The sequence below is a fragment of the Carassius auratus genome, chromosome 48, assembly GCF_003368295.1.
Source record: "Carassius auratus strain Wakin chromosome 48, ASM336829v1, whole genome shotgun sequence".
NCBI lineage: Eukaryota > Metazoa > Chordata > Actinopteri > Cypriniformes > Cyprinidae > Carassius > Carassius auratus.
In genome coordinates, this window is record NC_039290.1 from 10,664,311 (window position 1) to 10,676,761 (window position 12,451).

The following is a 12,451-nucleotide window of genomic DNA, read 5'->3' on the forward strand; positions in this document are numbered from 1 at the left end:
GTGCATGCAGTATTGAGCGCGCTCTCCCGGGCAGTAGCCTATAGGGACGGTGCCTCACGCACGCGCTCACGGACGCGGCCATTGTTTAATCCATGCAACCTCCGATTAACTGTTAGTTTAGGACCAGGACCATCCCTCCAAAGTGTCCTAACCCTTAAACAACAACAACAACAAAACCTGCATAATACATTATGATCTATATTATAGATATCGTTATAGACTAGGCTACTAACTGACACTCTCAGTCTGAACTGCATCACATGAATTTTGAACGAAATAGCTTATTGAATGTCACAACTCACTTTCTGCTAACAATTTTGTAACAAATATACAACTATGCATATAGCTCTTCATAAAATCATAAATGTAAACATTCCAGGTTCATGAAACCTTAAAAAAAATCAAAAAGCTACTCTGCTTGAAGCGTCCTTCAGAGTGGCTCTGTGCTAAATGAAGCAAGCTCTATCTCTGTGTGCGCTAATAGTTTAACGTGCATTTGGAAGCACTATGCAGCCCAGGTTCCTTTTATTTACTCATTCACATAAATTTCCAACATTTCTGTAAACGGGCTTACAGCATTTCTTCATTCTGCCAAAATAAAAAGCTTGAATTTGAAATGTTAAAAGATCAAGGGTTTGAATGTTTGAAAGAATTTACATACAAACGTGTATCATTATATAGTATGCCATAGTTTTATTTTTATTTAAAGTAGTCTTTTGTGATTTAAACTTATTTATAAAAAAAAAAACACTTTACTGTTTTAAGGCAATAAAAAAATAACAATAAATAAATAATAACTATTATTTTGTTGCATTTGAATGGGTTCCTAAAAAACACCAAAGTGAATAATGTGAACTGAGAGACAAGTAAATTGCAGCTTTAAATTCCAGCTACAACAGTTAATCATATCGCTGCCATAACAACAACATAACAAAAGTTGTGCAGCCCTAAATAAAACTCCAAAAAATGTCAAAAATAAAAAAGCTTTAAAAAGGCTATGTTAACTTGCATGAAAAAAAAAAAAAAATATATATATATATATAAAAGTTGGGGAACCCCTGAATGAGGCAGAAGGGTGCAATATCCACAGAGTTCTCTCAAAACTCAATTTCACGTCACCCCATACTGAGATACTATATTTTTATATTCAGAGAAACATGTGCGTTAACTAAAGAAAAATAACCAAAATGTGCAATCCCAATACCATGATATTATCTTCCACAATAAGGTATAAGCCCATGAAAACAAAACATTGGTGGTGCACTATTCAGTACCTGAGACACAGATGATGTACTGTGCCTCTGAGTGAAATCCAGCCTGTCCTGAGACTGGGGTGTCAAAATCTGCAATAGGACAAAATTATACTGTGGATACGCTTACATTTAATGGGGCAGCACAAGAAGATAATGTTACAACATGGCTGGATTTTGTTTTACAATATGCAGAGGTTTGAGTGTTTTATCTCACTTTAGATTAATAAAAGTTATATTTGCTTGTTCTCTAAAGCATCACACAAATGCAGTTACACAGTCTTGATAAGAGTCCTGCAACCAAAACTGTCACATTTAAGAGGGATGTCTAGTTTAAAAACAATAACAGGAACAAAATAAGACAATAAAACAATAACAGGAACAAAATAAGTATAGCCTCCTTGGATATTCTTTGCACTAGTAACTTAAAATGTGCAGATTTGAGTATGGGTCTTGAGTTTGACCCTCAGAGGAACTACCATCAGACTCTATGCAAAAAAAAATAATGATTAAAAAAAAATTACAATGCTCTACTGCATACAAAGAAAAAAGCGCCATCTGCTGACTAAAATCTTTCTAATCAAATCTTGCAGGAGTTACCTCAGGAATGAGTGTCATTAACATTCTTTAACAAAGAATATATTGCAAAAGTGTACTGGACAGTAATTAGATATTGACATAATAACAAATAAAGAATTTACTTGAGATATAACAGTTATAATTTGTAGTAGGCTATGTAAATTCTTTATCCATGTGATTTCTCGATTCATGTAAAACAGGTATTTGAAGGTTAAGAAACATGTATCATCATATTATGGAGATTAAAAAAAAAAAGCAAGATGAACAACAATACAACGTTATAGCCTAACAACATAGCTAAGCTATACAAGTTTAAACATCAATGGATTGTTTTCACTGACCGACTCTTCTCAGAGAAACAGAATATATGGAGGCATGAGGTTTCCAGAATGAGTGTATAAGTTTAAAACACATACACGGATATATACATACAGTACATATGCACATACACATACACTCATCCACATATTTACACATACATTCAACTCACACACTTCGGACAACCCGTGAAAAAAAATTTAAAATCCTATTTCCGGTATATAAGACCTCAGTCCACCAAACAGAAATGAAGATATGTAGACAAAACAAAGGATAAAGAGAAAGGAAAAAACAGACTAAATGATGGAATGAGCTTTACGTAGGCCATGACATCCGCGGTTCACAGGTTTAACAGACATGTTGGTGACACACAGACTAGTGCTTTTATCGTGTTTATAGAACGGAGCGAGGTTTGACTCGCTCACTCCAAGTGCACCCTCTCCTGGACAGGGCTTGAAGCGCACTCTTCATTCAAGCACAAACTCAATAAAAGCCGACTGACTGGTGAAGCAAACAAAAAGAAAACTGAAAAGAAAAATAAAAAAAACACTGAAAATCGGCACGCAGACACACCATCACCAATGTAAAAAGGAAACAAAAACGAATATCTTCTTTGCAGTAGTAATACAAATTCAGTTGTTTAAATGAGGTTTTAGTTTGAGCTGTGTGTTATAGATAACTAGTTGTGGTTGTTTAAATTTGTCTCATGTCATTTTTAAAATGTGTATAGCTGTAGAGATCAGCAAAAACACCATAGATTTAAATAAGCATCTAACATCCCTGTTCCCTCATGCAATTGTTTCATATTAACTAAAAACTAGACATTTCCCACAGTCCGTTTATATTGTCCATCATAGAAACATAATTAAATGAATGCTTCTAATAAAAAAATAAAAAAATAAAAAAAAGATTTCCCCCAAATTGAGCAATTGAGGTCAAAATTAAATGTTAATAAAATCTTCAAATCAAATAAGATTAAGACATTCATCACATTCTATTTGTGTTCATCATGTGGTTTGCGTGTGACTCATCTGAGAGAGCATGTAAGTGAGATTAACCGTTCAAGGCTCCTAGTATCTCGGCTGAAAAGCATATTTCCTTAGGAAACAAGCAAAATCCCCAACTTCACGGATACCAGGCAACCAAACAGCCTCAGCTTGGCACAAGCAACACAATATAGCTCTTTCTAGGAGGAACGGGCTCTGTTACACAGCTGCAAGTTGAGGCACTGTAGGTCCTGGACTCAGTGGGCCCTGTTTTTCTTAGCTATTGATTCCCATGGTGTAAATACTTGTCCGGGCCCAATTTGTCCTATGGCGTAGCTCCACCTCTGGGCACAGTGGGCCCTGTGGTGCAGCTCTGCCTCAGGGCTCTGTGAGCCCCATGGCACAGCTCCACCTCAGGGATCATTGGGCCCTGGGCTGAAGCTCCATTCATTTGTTGATTGAGCAGCATCCTCAGAATAAGGCGGCGCATTTGGTCAGTACAATTTGGTTTCCTGTTGTTAGTTGTGTCTCCTTGGTGATTGGTAAGAGTCGACTAGCTGAAGAACATGCAGAGATAGCTTAAACCTCAGCAGCCTTCAGGCCGATTTTCTCCTCGTCCTGTCAGTCCGAATTGGGCTTCTTTAGTGAGAAAGCGTATATGTTAAAATGATCACTCAGCTGCTTCACCTGCACAGGGAGAGAGAAGGAAAAAAATGACTATAATGAGAAATATTTTAATGTAGCTGTGCATAAAAACATAACAGTTACAAAAGATAATTCCATAAAATGTATCCTACATTATGATGTTTAATAAAGTTTCATAAGTTGTTAATAATAATCATATTTACTATTATAATAATTAATAATCAATGAATTGTAAAAGTTGTTATAAAATTGATATAATTTTAATAAATTATATTAAATGGTTACAGGACATATAAAATTAGTTGATTATAGAAATTATGAAAAAAGTGTGTGTGTGTGTGTATACACATATACATATATATATACACACACACACACACACACACACACACACTCACAAACACACACATTTATACATAAGTACTTTTTCATCATTTATTATTATTATTATAACAAATAATTTAATATAAAATCATTTTATTTAATATTATTAATATTACAATAATTATTACTACTACTCATAATTATATTGTATAATAATATATAGTGATTATTATAACTATAACAATTAAATATTAAACATTTGCCATAAGTCATTTCTAAAAGTTCAATTAATAAAATATTCTTCATGACTAATTAAGTAATAAGCAGTCTGTGTGTGTCTTTACTCACAACTGATACTCCATAGTGTATGTGAGTGAGGATGACTACGGCAGTCCATATGTAGAGGACAGTCATTTCAGCGTGCTGTACAACCCCAGATATCACTAGCAACACCACAGCTGTCATCGGCAACAACAACAAACTCAGTGGCTCACATCGAGTGTTACTCATCTGGCATACAATGAGCTTGCACTGAGACAGAGAGAGAGCGAGAGAAAGAGAGCATGTCAGGATCAGAAATGTGACAAGATATTTCAAATGGAACTGAAAGGCATCCATTGTCACGGCTGCTCAACTCGTTTATCTACAGCAGAGAGAGAGGACTGAGTACACTCACAGTAATATTGGAGAAGGCTGTTCCCACCATGAGATAAAAGATTCTGGGTTGCTTCTCGATGATGTCTGTAGGAGAGAGACTGATCCACAGTGTAGACAAGACAAACAGGAAGACGGGAGAGAAAAACGGCAAAAAGGCCTCATACACCGAACTGTGCTTCAGGGTGCTTTTACGGTATGCCCTAAAAACATAAAGAGAGAACACGTGAGAACAAATATCCCTGTTCCAAAGCATACATTATTCAATAGGACAATCAGTAAGCTACAAAGTATGAGCTATTTTTATGTAGTCCAAAAACAAGAGGCCTGAAATGAAACTTACTTAAAGACATTGTAGAGGCTCATTGGCAATGTTACAACAAATAAACAACCTGTAAAAAAATAATAATAATAACGAATGAGGATATCAGATCATCCTTTAATTTGCAAGTTTGGCCTAATAGTGAATGAAGTATTAACTGTAAGAGAGTTCACTCACCAACTATCATAACAGTGAAGAGATCTCTGTACTGAACAATCCCAAAAACGGGTTTGTACCATGTTTCAACACCGACCACCGCTGTTATTATGTACACCACAGAGATAGTCTGGTATGGAGAAAATAAAAAGACTTTCATACAAACTGTAATATTTATTTCCATCCAAGAATCACTGAAGTTTCAATGTACTGTGTGTGATGTGTACAAAAAAACGAAATTCTACCTTCAAGATGTATTAATTTCACATGTTTTATATTCACTACTGCTCAAACACTGGGTACTTATAACTAATAATATTATTCTGCAAGGATTCATTACATTGTTTACAAAAGGACAGTAAAATAATGATACAAAAAATTGGCTACTGAAATCCAGCCTTACCATGACATGAATAACTTATAAAAAAAAATATATACACACACTCACTCACTCACTCTCACTCACTCTCACTCTCTCACTCACTCTCTCACTCTCTCTCTCTCTCTCTCTCTCTCTATATATATATATATATATATATATAGTTTGTTTATTTTAATATTTTGTAAAAAACACTTTCTTTTCACAAATTTTTCTTTAGCCCATTGTAATAAATTACCACTTGACTGATGTCGTAGCCCCAGGGTAGGAACAAAATCCCAGTGTTGTACTTCTCCCAGTGAGACAGTATGAAGGAGAACAGGACAACCCATAAAAGATAATACAGCGTCACCACGCCGACCCCGGTCTCACCCCGTCCAAAGACAGAGTACACTGTAGCGACGAAGAACACACATGCCCAGCTGTCCAGGCCGTGGTCGAACAGCTCACCCAGAGGAGTGCTGGAGTTTGTTCTCCGAGCCTGTTTGCCATCCACACCATCTGTATGTACACACACAAGATATCTGAAACTTATATGTGGGCATTACACCATTTCCAATTTTGCTACCGCATACACAATGTTTCAGAGGTCCTAAAAGATGTTTATATTCAGGGGTGCACATCATTTTTTCAGCCTGTTTCTCATAAGAGAATCGCATTATGTAATCTACAATTCTAAGTCGCTTTGGATAAAAGGGTCTAAAAATAAATACATTTAAAGCATTTTCAAGATCATATTCAAACTTAAAATTAGCAGGCTTTTATCTTGGCGGGTTGCCGGCAAGTAAGTATACGCGCTTCCAGATTTAGCACTGCTGCTGATTAAAGAGCGTCAGTGGATGAATGTCACAGTTTTGCATTGTGCTTTGAAAAAGGCATGGCATAGCCAAGATTTATGCTTTCAGGTTGAAAATAAAACTTATATAGTACAGTTTGTGATCTAAAATGGTAATTGTGTATTAACAGCTGTCAACCATGTCCGTACGCAAACACGCTTTCAGAACATATTTATATAATGCATTTTTAATTTTGGTCGCGCATGCAGACCTGCGGACCACTTAAGTGCACCTCTGTTTATATTAAACAATAATACTGAAATGCATTCAAATTTAGCTTTTTTTTTATTAAAGGTGTTCGATAGCATATTGGTGTTTGCTGTGGTCATGAGATTTGTTCTGAACAACAACTTGAACAATGTTTTGACTCTATTAGCAAAAATGTTCCTTAAACACAAATAAATTGATTCAGAAACATTAGCCACAAGCCAACTGCCTCCCAGGCGCCGCAGCAAAAAATAGCTGCCCACTGCTCTGGTAGTGTGGGTTCACCACTCACTGCTGTGTGTGTGCACATGGATGGGATAAATCCAAAGCACAAATTCCCAGTATGGGACTCCATACTTGGTCACATCATGTCACTTTCGAAAACAAAAAGACACACTCACCTAAGGTATAGGCCAGAAAGTTGAACAGACCAGCAGCTATCCACACCCAACTTGGCACATGTGTACGGCCTTCCCCTGTGCCACACAACACCCACGAAACAATCAATCCCATTTGTAAACAGATACAAGTCCAAAAAAACTAAAACAGTATTAAAATAACAAATTGCAATGAATTATACCCTTAAAAATACAGAACTTCTTTAGTTAATTTATAAAGAAAGAATTTAACTTTCAAAATACATTTCCATTACTACTTAATAGAAACATCTGAAACCAATTTTTTTTTTTTTTTAAAGCAGAACATATTTATAGTGTGACTTCTTTTAATTATTCACTCCACCACTGAATGTACAGTGTGTTATGCATGTATGAGAGAGCTGGCAATGTGCACAGGTGTGGCTGTGTATTAACAGATGGCTAGTTGATAATTGAGGGAATGATGAGCTGGAAGTGAGACCTTGATCTTTGTCATATGAAAAAAATAAAACATACAACCTTTTCCCTATCTTTGCTCATAATCAATAATTGGTTATAGTTGCTATTCCAAACGAGTTAAGGTCCCTAAGCTTTTTAGAAAGTGAGCATTACCCACAATACCCTCTCACTAGTACATCAAATCCATACCAATCATACACACACAGTTTATTGACCTCACCTGAGGCATAAAAGTCAAAGTCGAAAAAGGACAACAAGATGAAGGTGAGAACCAGGAACATGAACCCTGTAAATGTGATGAGGTTTGGGGCAAGCCATGTGGGCAAGATCTGAAAAACAGCGAGAAAGAGGGGAATTAGCAAGTTGGAAATGGTCTGATCTCCCTTGCAGGTAATCAGATCCAGACAGAACATTAATTCATGTTGCATATATGTAATTCAATGAAAGCAAAACACAGCATAATGGTAATCTATTTATGTGAAATACCACCATACATTCATGGATTCAAAATATTTTCATATAGATTGACAGACAAGAAAAAATCTTCATAAACGTATATACACTATTAATATATTTAATAATAGTGTATTTTAATATACAATATAAACAAAAATAAAATGCTGTACTAAAATGTATAACTACAAAATAATTGTAAATAGAAATATATTACAATCTGATAAAACTGTATAATTAAATCTAATATATAATTTTTTTAATAATAAAACACTTTTGTTTGCCATATTTGAAAGGGACTTTTCCATTTGCTTGTCTTAATGTCAGTCTTGAGTTTAAATCCATCAAATAGTACATTTAAATAACACAAATTAATATTCATCTATAATAAAAGTGTCGTTATTATCATTAAATTTCATATGAGAGACTGAATGCCCTTGTGTATTCTGGGTAACATTCCGATTCGGAACGTTCTCACCTTCACCAATGAGTTCCAGAAGGGGTGCATGACGTAGATTGAGAGGGGGTTGGAGTCAACCGCACTGTACTGTAAAGAAGAGATGAGGAGAAATGCAGAATAAGACAACACATACTAATAACACTCAGTTCCAGAAGTGTGAATGTCGAATAAAGTGTTGACAAAAGAGTGTTTCTGCTGTGTCAAATAATATGGCACACTTGTGTCTATGTAATGTAATTCAATGTAATAATGTCTATCGAAAATGAAACGGTACACGACTACAGCACACAATAGTAGGATTCAGGGGTGAAGGTCACTTTTCAACTGCTCCCACAGCATGTGTTTATTGTTTGGGCTCACATTTGGAGCTTAGGAAGAAGTCAGCAATGTCATCAAATGGACGAACACAAAACCACAAATTAATATACACAAAATGCTGAAATGAAATACTTATTTTATAACTATAACTTTAAGTGTTTTATTGGTTTTAGTAAACTATAAACACACTGTGGGTCACCAGGAGGGGGTAGTTATGTACATTCAATGCCCCCTAAAATATGTGCAAATATGCAGAGCAAGAATAGCGCATAAACTCAGCAGCCTGTATAACAGTCCAAAACACTGGGAGTAAATAAATACACCTTATCAGGCCAACGGGACATTCAACCAGGAGGTACACAGGGTCAGAGCAACATTCATTCACAAGTTCTGTCAAATAACCACTGAGACATACACACAACTGCGTCACACCCAGGAATTCAACCTCTCGAGCCCTCTAGTCCCACACCCTTTTAAGAAAACTATCCTCTTCAGAGTTGCTTAACATGAATGCTTTGGGACAAATACTAATAGAGACAGAATGATTGATGTGAAGGAGTGGATGGCAAGTTGTCATTTCCTTCATATTGATATTAATTATATTATTAGATTATATCTTGTTTGACTGTTAATCAAGTTATGGCAAGAGTGAAATGTGTAACCTCATGTGCGCTTATGAGATTTTAAAGAATCCTGCTTTATGCTGTACTTCTACTCTCTAAGATAAGATGATGACTTCATAGTGTATGTGCGTGTAACGAATCTTACTGATAAAATTCTAGCTAGGGCTAGGCGGCCTTGAAGTTCTGATATGTCCCAGGACAAACGTTCAACTGCCGATGTCCAGCGTATCATATATACGTCTTTGGAGAGACGTATTGTGTCTGACCTCGGATCACTTGTCACCAAAATAGTTGTCAGAAGATATGTTTCAATCGTTTATGTCCATATGCGGAAACTGTCTAAGTTTATCTAGGTTTTGGAACCAATCTGAATTTTGTTGACTTTGACATAATTAGTAGCCTCTGACGAGGTATGATTGTTGTATTGAAGCGGACTTCTCTTCGTTCTTCTCTTCGGACTTCTCTTCTCTAACGCATCTCTGACTCCTGGTCTTCATTCATCATATCTGGTGCTTGGGTTTTAACTGTACATTCTTCTACAAATGTATTATAAATTAATAATTATCATATAAAAAATTATTATATGCATTAAGAAAATGCAAACTTAAAATAAAACATGATATATATATATAGATATATATATATATATATATATATATATATATATATATATATATATATATATAGTGTTCATGTTCTAGCAAGTCAATAAATAAGCAAGTTCTTGTTGGTTCCTGTTGAACACACAGTAGTATATAATGGCATTTATTGGATAACAAGATACAGTAAAAAAAAATTATATTGCCAAATATTATTACAATTTGAACAATTGTTCACATTTTGTTTTCCCAGAATGTAATTTATTCATGTGATTGTAAAGCTGGATTTTCAGCATCATTAATGCAGTCTTCTGTGCCTCATCATTACATGATAATATGTTGATTTGGTGCTCAATGAATATTTCTTCTTATCATGTATTATCATCATTGAAAACAGTTGTGCTGCCTAATATATTTTTGTGGAAACCATGATACATTTTTTTCAGGACTGGGTTATGAACAGTAATTTTAGAGAACAACCTTCTTTGCATCTCAATCAGGTGTTTCTTCTTCTATAAATTATATCAGAGGTCTCTGACACTACACTACTATGTACAGTAACACCTGAATATTAAATGAACACAGCGAAAAATTAAAGTGAAAGCACGGTGAGTGAGTGAGTGACTCACATGCAAATTATGTCCGAACCACATATCCTTATTAGACGCGGAACCAGCAGCCCATGCCTTTAATTCAAACCGATTTACAAGCTAACCGACAACATAAAGCATGTATAAGCTAAACAAAGCTGGATAATGTCTTTGTGTTGTGTTTGCTGGTAGAACAACACAATGTTGTCGCATAATGTTTAGAACTGAAGATCTACTTTCACTGGCGGTTTCAAGTCACTGTGACACACCAGTTTCACCGGTTTACAGCACTAATATGTCTTTAAAAATCTTCGAATTGGATGTATATGCAATAATAACTAAACTGTGTAACAATTCATCCAGAAAATTCGAGGGAAGAATAGACTATTTCTCTTTAAAATGTCACAATAAGCAGCCGTTGTCCTTTCTAGAGAGCGGCACACACCGGCAGACCTCATGCTTCATGATAGCATTAACAGCACGGCTCAACTTACCAACACCCTAAAACACATTGTGCAGAATAACAGCGGTCTCACCTTATATTTATCAAAACCTGAGAGTTGCTCTTGGGTGACATAGTGGTAAAGAGCCATGATGACCGCAGCACGCCTCTGAGACGGACCGAAATTCACCCGTGTCGGCTCAGTTTCCGCAGTGCCGCGCGTGTGCGGTGGCGGTGCAGTGGCGTGACGCCTGAAAATCCGCCCACAATCCAACGTCATGTTTCATAATAAAAGCCGACGTGGAACTTGCCGTGGTCTTTTATTCAGTTATGCTACGTTTTTTCTACTCACTCAGTATAGTGTTTTACTATATATATATATATATATATATATATATATATATATATATATATATATATATATATATATATATATATATATATATATATATAAATATATATATATAATTTGTACACAAAAAGTGAGCTAAACCTGACAAATTATTCAAAAACCTCCCTCTGGGGACGTCCTCATTTGTAAAACTGGTATAAAAATAAAGTTAACAAAGCTTTTTAAAAGTAATAAAAATGAAAAACAAAATTTTTTGTAAAGGGCAAGTTTAGGTTTAGGGTTGGTGTAGGGCGATAGAATATACAGTTTGTACAGTATCAAAAACATTACTGTCAGTCTATGTAATGCCCTCATTTACATAGCTCAGTAAAGGTGTATTTATTTATTTATGTATGCATGCATTTATAGGCTATAAGTATTTATTTATTTACATTCATTTACATTTCAAACTGTTCTACATACCACCTCCTCTTTCCTAAGTATAAAAACCTCAGGACTAGTCAACATAAAATGGGAACAAATGTTGCAACATATAGATTAAATATTCTCAGTATTACATAAACGATTATTTTACACTACGTGAGCTATTTCTCATTGTAGGTTAATTTAAAATTATTTTTCCTATAAGCATATACATTAAAGGTATGGATAAATAGCTTTTTAATTGTTTTCTATTAGGCTCGCTCATGTTCACTATGCTGTTATGTCACTATCTATCCAAAAGGGGGCACTACAAATACACGAATAAAAAAATAAAATAAAAATCGTAAATAACACCTCTGTACAGTAGAAAGGTTACGACTAACATACACATAACTCATGTAGGCTATGTTTCTCGATTAAAACTAATAAACTTATCGTATATTTCTACGATGTCCCGGTATACACCCAACAGTGAAGATAAGGTATCTTTCCTGGTGCTGCATTACAGTAGATAAGTACATCTCATATCCATACTTTGCTTTGTTTGGTTTGGCCCTACCTCGTCATAATATGTAAGAGCGATCATATAAGCAGCTATCACAAAGACTTAACCTAAAATTAAAATTGAGATAAATAAAAGAAGCAGAGAATAACCGACATTTCCTTCTGACAAAATAATTTTTTATTTTATAATTATTA

At 35.1% G+C, this 12,451-nt stretch overlaps 1 pseudogene; it reads right to left on the reverse strand.

Moving 5' to 3' along the window:
* Positions 1-1,362: 1,362 nt before the first annotated feature.
* Positions 1,363-11,240, reverse strand: LOC113065841 (ethanolaminephosphotransferase 1-like; annotated as a pseudogene).
* Between the last annotated feature and the right edge of the window lie 1,211 nt (positions 11,241-12,451).